A 15,129-nucleotide genomic window follows, 5' to 3' on the forward strand; every position below is an offset into this window, starting at 1 on the left:
CAGCTCTTTGACTAGCCTGTGTAACGCTGTCCCTTCGTCAGCACAAACGCGACGCAACGCCCTTCCCTCAGCGCAGGTGTTGGAGCGGTGCCAAGTAGGTCACGCCGCAGCTGGGCGTTGACATCACGCTCTCCTCGCACGCTTCCCTCGCAGGTGCGCGCGTACGTCACTCTCTCCCTCACCCGCCGGAGCGCCCGCAGCTGCCGGCTCCGACGCCCGCTCGCCTCCCGTGTCTGCGTTTCAAACAAACGTTTACACCAGTAAACGCTACACCGAGTTTCGCTTCAAACCAATCTTCCAGCGCTCACCGCAGCACCCGCGTTAGCGCCGTTCAACCCGTGACGCCACCCGTGCGCAACGCTGCTGCTTCGCATCCCATCAGGGTTCCCTTCGGGGAGATGGTCCAATTCTTTTCTTTTTTTTTTCGTTTGATTGCCTGATAATTCGCATTTGACTCACCTTTGATTCATCTTAGTCAACTTCAACATTTCATTTGCTAGAATACCTTTATTGCTTTAAACCACTACAATCCACGCTTGATTTGTTTAATCGATCTTAATATCTCATTCACTGTAAGTCACTTAGCATTTGAGTCACCATTAGTTCCAGTTTGATTTCCTTGCAACTCACAGTTAAAATTCACTTCAAAATTTAACTTTTAAATTAAACACTAACATTTCGTGTATAGTTCTTTCGTGTCTGATCACTTGCGTGTCCTACCAACATTATTTCTCGTTCATTCAGCTTTGGTTCTCTTTAGTTCTTCCTAATTACGTTTATTGAGGCGAAAGCCTTCAGTGCCTCATCAGAAGCGGGCCTTGGAAAACGCTGCATGCGGGTGAAAAACTGAATGACCTCAGAATATTGAATCTAATGAGAGTACAACATCAGCGTAGTTGGCGATTGAGTTGAATTGCTGCCCTTAGACGTCGAGAATTTCAATCCACGCTTAAATTTACGATGAGGCTACTGGCATGACACGTCTTTGACTTCTTGCGAGACTTCAAAAGCTGTCATGGCTTGTGAAGTACTCAGAGAAGTCTTCAAGTGTGCGTACGTTGTAAAAGAAAGAATACAGGTCTGAGCGAAAAATGCGCTTTCGTTATTTCACGAGAATTTGCACGAGACGTCCATTTCGGCCCCGTCAACGCAGGAATCATTGTTCGCTTGCCATAATTTTCACGAATATTATGGTGTTATTTCGCGTTTCATGTTTTGTGCTCTTTCGAGCCCTCAGGTTGTACACATGAGGAAAGGGCTTACTTCTGTGAAACCAAGTTTGCGTTCGTCGCCTTAATTGATGTATTAGACGCTAGTCCTTATGTGTTTCCTATGTATTTTTGCATTGTTGAGCTAAAGCTTCGCGCGGGCCTGTAGAACACGGGTAATGTTAATGTCTGAAGGCTGCAAGGCGGACAAGTCTAAGCACTCAGGGCTTACTGCGTTCGTGATCAAAATAATATTTCGTTTTCTTGAATACTATGTTGGATTTAACATCACACTGCGGTTGCCAACCTCCATTTACCATTTGCTGTTGCTTCGTCATATGGCGACTACTAAAATCTGGAACACAGTGATTTTTCGTTGTCAGTGATGATGCGGCAGTACGTCTGACATAAGTTGACGCCATGTATCTAGCTTGACGTGACGACAGTGCATCTCATCTTATAACTCCCGCTTTAACGACGAAAGTAGTGAAAGCTGTTGTTCACGGGGGTACGTAGGCTCGGTAGAGGCTAGAACGGTTGAGAGGCCGGCTGTGTACTTTGTGCTCATTGGCAGCATTAGCTACGGCTGCCACAGAGTTGCTCGCTTTTCTGTTGGTAGATTGGGGAGCATATCTGTAGCATGGCCTGTGAATGCTTTTTCCCTAAAAGATTTTGACCAGATAGACAGATTGCCCACTGAAGAGCATCATATGACTGTTCTCTTAACTTCACACAAAGGACGTGGGCATGACGATGAAGTAATGTCCAGTAATGAACCACAACTTAGCCTCAATAGTTTAGCAACACATGGTGTGAGGTCGTGTTACCTGTGCAATTGCGCTTTCGTAGCTGCCTCATACGTGCCCCCCCCCCTTATACGTCAAAGCTCTCCTTGACTTCTATAGAACTGACAGAAACAGAGAGAAATAGAGATGAAGAGAGAAAGAGAAATAGAAAGAATGTACATGTTGGGTGACCTAGTTCGAGAGAACTCATCTCAATTATTTCGTCAGTATTCAAGGGAGCGTAGCTTCTGCATTACATCCAAATAAGGAAAGTCGATATTATTCGGCGCCTATTTTAGATGCAGAATATGTAACCTGTTGCCTTTGAGACTTTCATGGCCACATTCGAGCCTTACGTGCTGGAATAATAAAGGGGGAGGGGATTCTCCTGAGAGTTGGCGACCCTGTCAATACATATACCAACCAGGTGAGCGCGGAAAACGTGAAACCTTCACAAACGAACGAACTGTGCGTGGCTTTTTGTTGATAAATAATAGATGTTAGGATAAGCAGATTCCCTCAGTGGTCACCATCCGAAGGCATTGAAACAAAACGTCTTCTTTCGAGACGTAGCCATTCAAATGACCATAATGACTGAGTTGTCAAAATTTGCTCTCTTTATGCAGCGTGTAATCTTTTGCTTTTCTTTGGACTGTGTTTCCGTCCTTCAGCCTACCACATCGTTTCTTTACTTATTCGTTTGTCTAGACATACTCTTCATCACAAAGCAACAAAAACGCAAGGATAGCTAGATTTCTTTCCTTGCAAGTGTACATAAAAATTAAGATGGATAAGTTGAGTCGCTATCGCATTCATGTGTTCGCATAGCATCATTAAACATACATTGTAGAATAAGCTGAAGGTCAATCATTTTTACCAGCAACAATATGATATTATTATTATTATTATTATTATTATTATTATTATTATTATTACTATTACTATGTAAAAGCTTGTTAATTCGAACTCGAAGGGGGCTGTAAAGCAGTTAGAATTAAGCGGAGTTCGAATTAGTGGCCGGGCACTAGAATGAACGGACTTTGCGCCACACTGCGCGGGCAGAACCCAAAGAAGCCACTTCTGAATTCGTTATCGCGGACTAGGCGCTACTACACGTTTGTGGCCGGTGATTTCGTAAATTAAGTTCATGGAGCTCTAACAGCGAACAGAATCAGGCTGTCAGTCAGTGATACGGCAGAAACAAGCACCGACATCCATTCGTGTGAGCAGTGAGCCTTAATGTCGAAATATATGACGCTATTTATGCTCCGCAACACGTTTATTTACATGGCAGAGTTAACACAATCAAAATTAAAAGTAATCAGTAATTTGCATTTGCGCGCAGTTTCTTTTGTCGCGACTCCACGAGCATCGCTTGTAGCTTGCTGAAGAGCACCAGCGCAGGGTCCGAATTTTCATCAGCTAAGAAATGCTGCTGTTTTGCTGTTTTGCATCTCTTGTAAGCTTAGTTTGGTTTGCTTTGGCTTTTGAACATATTGTGATCACTCTGGGCCGACTTCTGCGAGGAGCGACGAAAACCAGGGGCTCCCAGTTCGAATTAACCGTTGTGGATACCGACACGTTCGAATTATCGGGAGTTTTCTCCCATAGAAATACACAGAACTGTGCCGAATTACAGTTCCAATTAACGAGCTTTTTGCTTGCTTGCTTGCTTGAACCTCTTCTACTGGCTCTTACCCACAAAGGGGGATTGGCCATGAAACCGGCGGTAAACATTACATGGAAATTTAGACTTTAGACAAAAGTATTGAATTAATCGGACTACAAGCGAGTATTGAAAATAAAATAAGAATCTTTGGGTTATGTGCCAATAGAATGAGAAAAGAACCTTAATATCGAAAATAATCAATTAGAGAAAAGAATTATAAATTACCAAATTGCAATAGGAAATAACTTAATAAGGAACTCTTCTTGTGTCTCGAAGAAATTCGCAGACAGCTATGCAAACGTTCCTGTTGCTGTGGCCCAGAGAAGACGCCCCAAGGGAAAGAATATTTACAGAATCTAGAGGAATGTTCAAATTTCTGAATAAATATTCGAAATGTTTTTTCCTGTGACTGGAGAAACGACGGCAATGTATTAAAAAGTGATCAATGTTTTCAGGCTCTTGACATAAAAAGCAAGGAGGGGACGGAACCAGACCAGCCCTCTGTAAATACAAATTTAGAGGAGGAATACGGCATCGAAGTTTAGTAAGAGACATCTCCAATTTACGAGAGGGACACCATTTATTGTTCCAAGGAAAAGAAAGGTGACGATATTCTTGCTGTGGCAATCTTACTTTCATGGAATCCTGATGTAATGCGCATTTTCGGAATCTAGATGCAGTAATAAAGTCTGTATCTGGTACAATGTATATTGCAGGACCATCTAGGGACCACCGTGCGAGAACATCCGCCATCTCGTTTAAAAATATGCCACGGTGACCTGGCACCCATACCGACCGCACTGTGCTGAAGTTTTTAGGAATTAATGACATCAACACATTTAAGGAGGAGGACTCGGAAGAAGAAGCTGAAGTAGAGCACTATATAGAGATTTCGAATCAGTGACTATTACAGCTGACGACTCATTTGCTGAAAGCTTGCGAAGGGCTAAAAGAATTGCTAAGAGCTCTGCTTCAAATATTGGAGTATAATCCGGGAGTCGCAATGAGAAAGACCAAGGTAAAGCCTCTGAGAAAATACCTACTCCCGCTTTCTCTTCACGCATGGATGCATCAGTAGCAATTACGTTAAAAATTCCCAACTGACCTAAATGGTCTTCTAGCAAGCCTCTCAGATATCTAGAGGGAAGAAATTTAGAATTGGATGGGAATATAACATCGAATTAAATTTTTGTCTTAGCCAATGAGTAATCATTTGAAACAATGTTGCGTATATTCACCTTTAAAGGATCTAGCTGATCTTGCACAAACAAAACTTGCGGCTTATGTATCCGAGACCATGGCTCATTAAAAAATGATCTCGATTGAGAAATGAATACAAATTGTAAACTTCTTAGAGAAGATGCGTAAATTTTAAGTACGTTTTCACTGTAAGAATGCGGAATCTGCAAGTCAGAGTAGGTAGTCAGGCTTCTTGATATAGAACACTGTTCGCTGTAAATTTCCGAACTCCTAGACAACTACGAAGAGCCTCGCGCTCTAAAAGAACCAGGGGATCAATTTTGTATGCTGGACCCCCAGAGAATAAAACGCAACCAAATTCTAGAATCGGGCGAACATACATACGGTAAATCATAATCATAGTCCTTGCGTAACCCAGTGGGGTGACGACCAAGTTTACGAATCATTCCAAATTAACGAGTTGCCTTCGATTTAATATGCTCAATGTGATGTAGCCAAGTTAGTTTTAAACGTTTCGTCATAAAACACCCCCAAATACTTAACGCAGTCTTTTTGGGGAATTATTTCTTGACGGTACTGAAGTGAAATGCTAATTGGAGCATTCAAAGGAAAAACAATAACGGAACATTTACTGACGTTTAGTGTCATTCGTATCTGTTCAAACCATAACTCTAAAGTTCCTAAATATGATTGTAGTGTAGCATGCAATGACTGAATATCACACGCAGAAGAGAAAAACGCGATGTCATCTGCATATACATACAGATGAACGTTAGTCTTTATGGGAACTGAACTTAACAGAACATTAAATAAAACAGGAGAAAGAACGGAACCTTGAGGGACTCCTCTGGACTGACTATATTTTGCAGAAGATAAGCGACGCTGGGAACAGTAAAATTTTCTATCCTTTAAAAACTCATAAAGTCAATTAATAATATATTGCTTTTACTGTATTACTCTTCTTCTTCTTCTTCTTCTTCTTATTATTATTATTATTATTATTATTATTATTATTATTATTATTATTACACATAACGCACAAAGACAAAGAGGAAACAGAGAGAGAACAGGCTGACAACTGCCACCTACGTGCCATGAAAATGAAAATGTTTATCAAGTGCAATAAAAGCAACACGTAACAGTTAAAAAACGGATGATGAAACCCCGTTTCGGAAGTTCATATAATTTTTTTTACCGTCGTTCCAAAGGGACAATGTGAATGTCATCGCAATGTTAATGACGTAAAATGTGTGCGCGTTGACATCGGCGTCCACTAACGTTCTAGGTCTTTAATTTGTAATTATGCCACTCACTTGCACGTTTACAACATACAAGTAAATCTTAGTTCCGTGTATTCCAGTAAAATCTCTCTAATATTCCTAGCGACAATACTATAGTTGCTGATTGCTCCTTCCCCTTTTTGTTTTGTTCTTGCTTTCAATTGAAGTATCCCATGACAACGCCTCCTCTAGAAACGCCTATGACAATGGTGTACTGGGCACCGATCCCTCTTCATTCTTCATTCAATATCCTCGCAAAGTAGTCGTTCTTCGTCTTCGTGGTTGGGCGTCGGAGCGTAAGGCAATACCATCTTGAGTTTAAGCCTCTAATTTATTTTACAGCAAAAGGTGTTATCAGATAACAACAACAGCCGATCTTGGCGCCATAGGTGTTCGCTGCCGCCGCGGATTTCGGTAACCGCTATCACGCGAAATAAAAAAAAATGAAATGAGAAACCAATATCTCAGATTGGAGGGGATTAAAACCCGGGCCTTCTGCGTTGCAGCCGAGTATTCTACCACAGAGCAACGCCGGAGCTTCAGACTCCTTTCAAAGAGAAAAAAAAAACAAAGAAGAAAAAACGACAGGCCTGAGCGGAAAGCGCAGCATGGTAACAGGGAAAGCTGGAAGAGCGGCATTTTTAGAGGTTGTTGTAAGCTCTCTTGGGCTACTAATACAAATACACTCGAAAGGTACCCACTACGCCTCAAATAATTTTTGTGAAGTTGGGAAGCACCCACTACCCCATCATTCATCATCCTGCGGAGAAGCGAGGTAACCGCTACATATCTATATGGCATTACGTGCAATTTGTTGATGCGGATGCTTATGACGATAAAGAATTATGGTTGAGCCCTGTAATCGGTTGGAAGCTTTAAACGACCCATTAGTTACGTTATTCGCATTGTGTGATGACAGGTCATTATTTCAATCTCCCACCACGCCATATTACATATGTTAAAGTGAGGGAGAGAGATAGAGAGAGAAAGATATTTATTGAGGTCCTGAGGAATTGGATCGTGGGCCTCATGGGCTTCCTTGGCAACTAATACAAGTAGACTTGCCAGGTACCCACGACTCAATAAATCACAATTTTTGTGAAGTAGGGAAGCACCCACAATGCCACTTTTCGTCATTCTGTGGAGAATCGTGGTACCGGCTTGGCACCTGTATGGCATTTTGTACATTTTGTTGATGCTATGCCTAATGACGGCGAAGAATTCAACTTCAACTTCAACTTCAAAATATTTTTTGAAATTCCCATTGGAGGCAATGGGTTACATTAACGAGGAAGGTGCCATATGACCAGATGGGAAAATAGCCATCAATGGGGAAATGCAAAAAATTATTTTCTTCCCTAAAACGAAAATTGTAATAATAAAACATGTAATATAAGAAGAACTATTTATTTGCTTTCGATTTAGTTATAAAACTGGAGCACCTCGTGGTGTAATATGCGTCTTAATGTGGACCAAAATGATGACTTTCTCAAATTTGTGATTTTTTCTCGTAAACTCTAAAAACACGAGCGGTCGGAAAATAATTTTTAACGAAAAATATACCTTCTGCAGAGTAAGTATTCATTACTCAGATATTCATGCATGGAACAATAATATACAGGAAAAAATTCAAACATAGCACATTTTGGTGAAATTTCTGGAGGTGCATATGGCAGAAGAATTGCAGTAATATTAATGAGCTTCAAGCACCTTACACAAACTTCTTTTCTTAATATCTAAGCCGAATTTGGTATTGAAACATGAAACGACACTCTCAGAATAATTTTTCAAATAAACGACAATCAGACGAGATAATGAGAAATTCTGAGGGCTCCCACGTGACCAAAGACCAAAATTTTTTTCCTCTCCGAAATATTCTAACAATCCCATGTTTTCAATGCACTAAATGAGCACATTTTTTTCGAATACATTTGAGATGGTCGCCGAAATGGCGGAGGAGTTTGGCGTGGAATGACCCATAGGGATTGCCTTTTGTAGAAACAGAGCTACGCCGATGCTTGAAGCTCCTTTGCAAAACGACCCTGTACAGACGTCATGTCGGGAAAGAAGTCGCGTTAACATATGTAATGTAGCGTGGTAGAGCAGTAAAATAACAACCAGGCATCGCACAATGTGAAGAGCGCAACGTTGTTTATGGCGGACCCGTATGGCGGGATTTTATTGCGATTCAGATGCACAGCCCACGTGAATGTATTTTCGAAAGTGTATGGTCAAATTTGTGTAACTGCAGAAAGCTCAGGAGTTTGTACCTGAGTGGTTGTCAAGGGTAGAACCCTTGACAGCATTGAAGGAATTTTAAACTTGTGTCTGTCCAGTGGGACTGACAAATTGCTGTCGTAACTTTCATGGTTTGTTCTTTGATGTGCACGTCTTAGAACGGGCAATAAGACAGCGAAAAAAAACCGGCGTGGCTCTGTGGTAGAATACTCGACTGCGACGCAGAGGGCCCAGTTTCAAATGCCATCCGATTCTGTATATCTTTTTCTTATTTCATATTTTTTTATTTCGCGTGATAGCGGTTACGAACACCGGCGGCAGCGGCGGACAACTATGGCGCTAAAATAGGCCCTTGTTGTGCTCACATAACAGCTTTCGCTGTAAAATACCCTCTACAGGCATCATGTCGGGCAGGGAATCGTGTAATAATATGTAATAGAGCGTCCTAGAAGAGTAAAATAACAACCAGGCGTCACACAATGTGAATTCCACAACGAATGGGTCGTTGAATGCTTCCAAACCATTACAAACGGTGAAGATGACGGTGAAGAATTATGGCTGAGCCATAATTCTTCACCGTCATCAGCCACAGCAGACATGCTTTGGAGGTTCGTTAAACAGAGCTCCGATCCCTCCATGGCCTGGTGGGAGGCGGTCATCTGCCGCCCGCTCCTGGCCGACCAGCTTTGGGTTGCCCAGCAGGCCCGCAAATCGGCCATCAGGCTTGGCCTGGTGGTCCCGACGTGGGAATCCCCTAATGCGCGCTAGGGCGCTTCCTGCAAGACCTCATTAAAATTATTCCAATCAATCGATCAATCAGCCACAGCAAAAACAAAGCGCCCATAGTGCCTTAAAGTTGTATGGCGGGTACCAGGCTTCTCCTCAGAATGATGAAAAATGGCATAGTGGGTGCTTCCTTACTTAATGAAAGTTCCGATGATTTATGGCGTACTGGGTACTTTGCATGCCCACTTGCATTAGTTGCTCCAAGAGATTCTACAACGAGCTCTAGACAGGCCGCTCTTCCAGCTTTCGCTGTGACTGTGCTACATGTCCCGCGCACGCCTGGCGATTTTTTATAGCAAGGCTTGCTACGCTTTCATTTACACCATACAAGTCTTGAATGTTTCCTAAAACGTCTTCATGAATTAGAATATCTACGCCAAATTCTTTCTCACAAAGAGTCCTCGTAGCATAGGACATGCCTGCTAGATAGTACCGTACATGCTTCTCTCGTGCTTCCTACCTTACTTGAGCTAATATTATTCCAGTTAACATTTTTGCTAACTCCACGAGTAACTCTGCCAGTCTGGCTTCGCTTGAGATGTCCCTTGTATTGAACGTTCTCAGGTTCACCACACAATGGCGGCCTCTTTGGATGCAGAGATTATTAGCACTCTCACGACAGTCTACAGTGGAACGTACATGCCTGAGATCCTGAGTCCAGTACAGTGGAACGCAGCTGTGTTTTCTTTAGGCTCACGCGCATTTCTTTGTATGTTCTCTTCTTTCTATCTTCCTTTCTTTCCTTCCTATAATCCCCTTTCCCCAGTGTAGGGTAGCAAACCGGGCGCGCGTCTGGGTGACCTTCCTGCCTTTCCTTCCTATTCCTTCTCCTCCTTCTCCCCTGAGCGGCTCGGTTGTAAACACACACGCAGTAGCGGTGTCCTCTAGGTGCTCGAGCAGCGGCGTCATCGGTGGCTGTCGAAGACCTGGGTGGTACGACGTGAAACATGGGAGAGTCCTACTGTCCAGCTTTTGTGTTTGGCCTCGTTCGTTATACATTATCGAAAACATGAGCAGGAAGAAAGGAAAGAAGAGAAAAAGGTTAGCCAGAAAAGCGTCGTCTTGGCTGCGCTAGGATTGTGGGAAAGGGAGATAGAAATATGAGAGAGAGGGAAAGACGGAAAAAGCAAAACGCAGTGATCTAGGGCGCGCACGCGGATGGTGTCACTCAGAAAAACGTACTTAAACTGCGGGCCAATCGCCATTTAGGAGAACGAAAGTCCCTCGCTCAGTAGTAGCTTGGGGAGCGATAGGCGCGTTGCTCGAGCAGCGCCTGCACGAACTGCGGCCCGTCGTGCAATCTTACCTATGCGTTGGCGAGTACGTTTGTAATTCAAATCGGGCAGAGTGACAGACTAAGTGCTGTTTAGGAGGAGGCACTCGCAGTAAACATGAGGTTCTAGCCGTTGCAGCGGGACCGTCGCCCTTACATTATTGTAACATTAGTTGGGGTTTTACATCGCGAAACCAAGATTTCATGAGAGACGAAAATTTGACCACCTGGGGTTCTTTAACGTGCGCCTAAATCTAAGCACACGGGCCTCTAGCATTTTGCCTCCATCAAAATACGGCCGCCGGGGCCGGGATTCGATCCCGCGATCTTCGGGTCAGCACTGGAGCCCCACAATACCCAAACCACCGCGGCGAGTACCCCTATATTATCTGTTTGGAAGGTACCAGGACTGCATTCATGTGTATGCTGAAGGCCATCTTACCAAGGAGACTTCGGCATGACCATATGACGTTACTCAGCTGTATGAAGAATATGCTTGTCGGCTGGGTCATTTTTCGTCTTTAGCAGCATAGGATCTTGTAGACATTTTACTAGCAATCAGCTTTATTGAAATGTTAAAGTCGAGAAGGAAATGGGTCATAAAGAAGTCTCGCAAGCAAGCTAAATGACTATAGCATCACGTGATATTCCAGTGCTCTACAAGCCACTGCGGAGTCAAAGAAAATAAAATGGCGGACGTATTTTTAAAAGCAGCGGCTGATTATTCGGAAGTCCATGTCATTGCTATATTTCAATAACACATACACGCCTAATTTTGCAAGTACTCAAAACAGAACAGTGTCTGTCATGCTGGTTCACAGAGAACAGGAAAGAATCAATCCTACATGCAGTTGACCCGAATACTGAGTAGCAACTCGACCCTCAGCTGCCACGACACATCGACGCCCTCATAGATCGTCTCCGACTCCCATTTACTCAAAGCACTTTGTATCGAGAACGCAGTGTGTGTTATCCACAACGTGTTCATGCGTACATGATGAAGAGGACGCGTGAATCACCCTCCCCGACACATTGCACATAGACAGCGATTCTAACAGCAGGTTCGTTTACTGAATTCAGTGCAAACTTTCCCACTTACCAAGATATTAGGCCCATGGTCATCAAAGGTCCATCACAAAGCAATGAAGTCCTTCGATGCTTTTTTGAAGACGCCGCTATTTGCGATGAGATTGGATGGACCATATCGCGTGTCTGTATTGTACCTGTGCGTTCGAGCCCCCCCCCCCCCCTCCCCATGGTGGTCTAGCGGTTATGGCGCTCGACTGCTGACCCGAAGGTCGCGGGATCGAATCCCGGCCGAGGCTGCTACATTTTCGATGGAGGCGAGAATGCTTGAGGCCCGTATACTTAGATTTGGGTGCACGATAAAGAACCCCAGGTGGTCGAAATTCCCGGAGCCCTCCACTACGACGTCCCTCATAATCATATCGTGGTTTTGGGACGTTAAACCCCAGATATCGTTACTTGCGCGTTCGAGACATTCGCAGGCTTCCTTATAGCGAGAGCTTTTGAACTCGTTCAGTGCGATATTGATCATTTCTATGTTTCGTAATTATGTTGTACTTATAAACAAGTGAAAACAGCCAGTCGTTTCCAGAAAAATGGCAATTCTTTCATTGTTTTGTTTTTACCACAATAAAAAGAAAAACGAGTTACTCACTGCTTGCGTGAAGAACTTGGAACACTGCATGCGCCGAAAATGATATTCTGAATTCGAGTTTCTAGTTGAAGCACTTGAGAATTTACATGCATGCATTACTGAAGCCATGTGGCATTATCCTTATTACGCGTTCGCGGACGGGAGCACGTACATTGTGTATACTGACCGGCATTGAGTCCGCGGCCTTATCAACATATAATGCTCTTTATAGGCGCAAAAAAAAAAATAAAGCTACAGAAAGCTTATATAATGCCGAGTCTGTATAAAAGCCTGCCTGGCGAAACATGAGATGAGGGTGGGTGAATGTACAGTGAGTTCGGTGCGCTGGTAGTATTGCACGGCCGTTTTCTTTCTTTTTTTTGTGGTACGTGACTGAACTAACACGCTGAACAGCAATGAAGGACAGAGGAAAATTGTGTGCATCACGTTGAAGGCCGGTAATCTCTTCTGAACGGTATTTGCACCTCAGGTATTGTATTTTCTAGCAGCAAGCGCTGCGAGGAACTTTAATTTTAGCGAAGCCGAAAGGTGCGGAATGTTGTAAAGTGACGCACAGTTGAGAGTGAGCGGAACACGCAGCCAAGTGAGTTGTGTTTAGTTCCCTCGTGGAATCTACTGTGACGTAAACAGATACGTTGAAAGCATTTCGAAAGGAGGAAACGTGGAAAGAGAATCAATGGCTCGTGTTGGATTCCGCTTTGAGGTTATAAAATGAGTTGGGGCCCACAGCGGCAACTATGTACGTTTTGAGGACGTTTAGCGGTGATATGGTAGACACTAGCGGAGAATCGCGATTTGTGAACCTGAAGGCAGTAGGCTAGGACGTAGGCGTAAAGGCCTGATGTTAGTTAGTCCGTGTAGTGCCTTTCGATTCCGTCTTGCTGCTGTGGTCTGGCTGAGTGCGTTAGTTCCCGCGGTATAGCCGTATATGGGCTGAACTTCATGTTCTGCGAGGCGTGAGTAATTGAAACGTTCATAATTATTAGAACACCTTCACGAGAAACGTCTTTCAAAAAAAAGCAACCGCAGACTCACCTTAAGAACCGACAAATACGCCATTCTAAATCGAAGGTAGCAAATACCAACAATTGAAGAGTTTGTACCTTTCATTTCGTGTTTTCACGATTCGAAGAAGAAGAACAATTTTACAGATTGACTCTTTCAACATTTATTAATCACTTGTGAACGTTGATCGTGCAGGATTATTGCAGAACAACAAAAAAAAAAAAACGTAGCGATCGTGTACCTGCCCCTTCAAGGGAGCAAAAAGAAAGCGGCTGTTTTGAAGTGGAAATTGTGTATTAAGTTTCCAAAGATCTATGTGCTATTGTTTGGAGATTTTCAATTATCATCCTTTAAAAAAGCACTGAAAATAAGCTAATCCACAGCCTTCAAGATGAAAGAAACGACGATCTGTTTGCTGCTTCTGCTGGCGGGTACAATATCGGCGGCTCATAGCACCACCAACACAACCAGCGGCTACAATTCTGGGAAAGTAGCACGAAGACCTACTGCAGACGACTGGGACAACATTGACTATGCGCAGATGTTACGCGATGGCTTAACGAGTGGGCTCAGCAGCATACCCAAGTCCCTAAAGGCCAAGCTGCTCCAAGCCGACGTGAGTCCCGACTGCAAAGTGGGCCTGCTGCGAACACTGCGCGGCTTCATGAACTTCGAGCCTTGGGCTTTGAGACGTGAGTGTTCGAAAGATATTGTCACTATGTTAGTTGCTTGACATTCACTTCTAGAGTATAACTCATGACACAACGGAAAATATCAATGCGCAGAAGTTTCGTAGCTTACACAGAATCCAGTTACACTTTTTGGTATGGCGCAAGTAGCCATTCAGCATAACACTGATAAAAATATAAAGGCCCGCCTCCTGGCAGAAATCTAGGATCGACCGATAGAAGAGACCCGGCGCTCATTGGTTGGTGTCCGGTCGGCAGCGGCGATGCCGACCCGAATTTCTAAGTTCGCAACATTAGGGCAGTTTGAAGAATGCGGTGTCTGTCGACTATCATCTAAGAGTTTAAAAGCACCTAATATTTTCATGTGGTATAACGTGGCAACAGAAAGCACAGGACCGGGTTGATTGGCGGAACATGGGAGAGGCCTTTGCCCTGCAGTGGGCGTAGACAGGCTGATGATGATGATGAATATTTTCATGGTTGCGGCAGCACCGAGTCTTCGCTGTCAGAGCTGAGCTGATGCTCCCGTCTTAGTACGCGCTAACGAATTAACAAGCTTATATTAAATATATATATATATATATATATATATATATGTGGGAGAGAGAGAGAAAGCTCGTCGGGCCGAGCCATCGACTTCCCCTCTGGTGAACGAAAAATGTCTGCTAATGACTAAATATTGCCATAGACGATTATGACTATTTTAGCATATGTACACCATGGTTTACCTCACACTAGCAACCACGCTTAATTGCCGGTTTAACAACTCGGCTATATTTCTGTTAGCTTTCTTTTTGCCTTTGTGAATATTTTCGTGTATTGCTTCGTTTGCTTCCCGTTTCTTTTTTGTTCATTGCTGAACTCTCGTACAGAAGCATCGGCAATGTCGTGAAACTATTAGCTCAAAATATCAAATTTCCCGCGTCTTAACGTGATGTTTGTGCATTCAAAGTGCTCGACGCGTCCGGCAAGTTCCCGACAGGCCTGCTGCAGGGTTCTCGCGTTGACCTGGGTGCCTTCGACGAATGCCTCGAGACGGAGGTATTCGACAGCTACGGTGATGTAATCACACGAGGCCAGTACTGCAACCTTCTCGTGTACATCGAGAACTCCACGGCAGTGGAAGGAAAGATCGACAGCCTTTCAAGCATCATTCATCCCAAGGTGACATGAATTGCCGTCTTGTGGGCTCATCCTACGGCGTAGTGTTGAGATAGATCAGCGAAGCAACCGGTTTTCATCCTTCAAAATGAATGTTTTCGTACGCTCGGAAGCCTGTTCGCATTTTGAGTGTTTAAACTAGATGTGCATGGCA

This window comes from Rhipicephalus sanguineus, chromosome 4 (assembly GCF_013339695.2).
Source record: "Rhipicephalus sanguineus isolate Rsan-2018 chromosome 4, BIME_Rsan_1.4, whole genome shotgun sequence".
Lineage (NCBI taxonomy): Eukaryota > Metazoa > Arthropoda > Arachnida > Ixodida > Ixodidae > Rhipicephalus > Rhipicephalus sanguineus.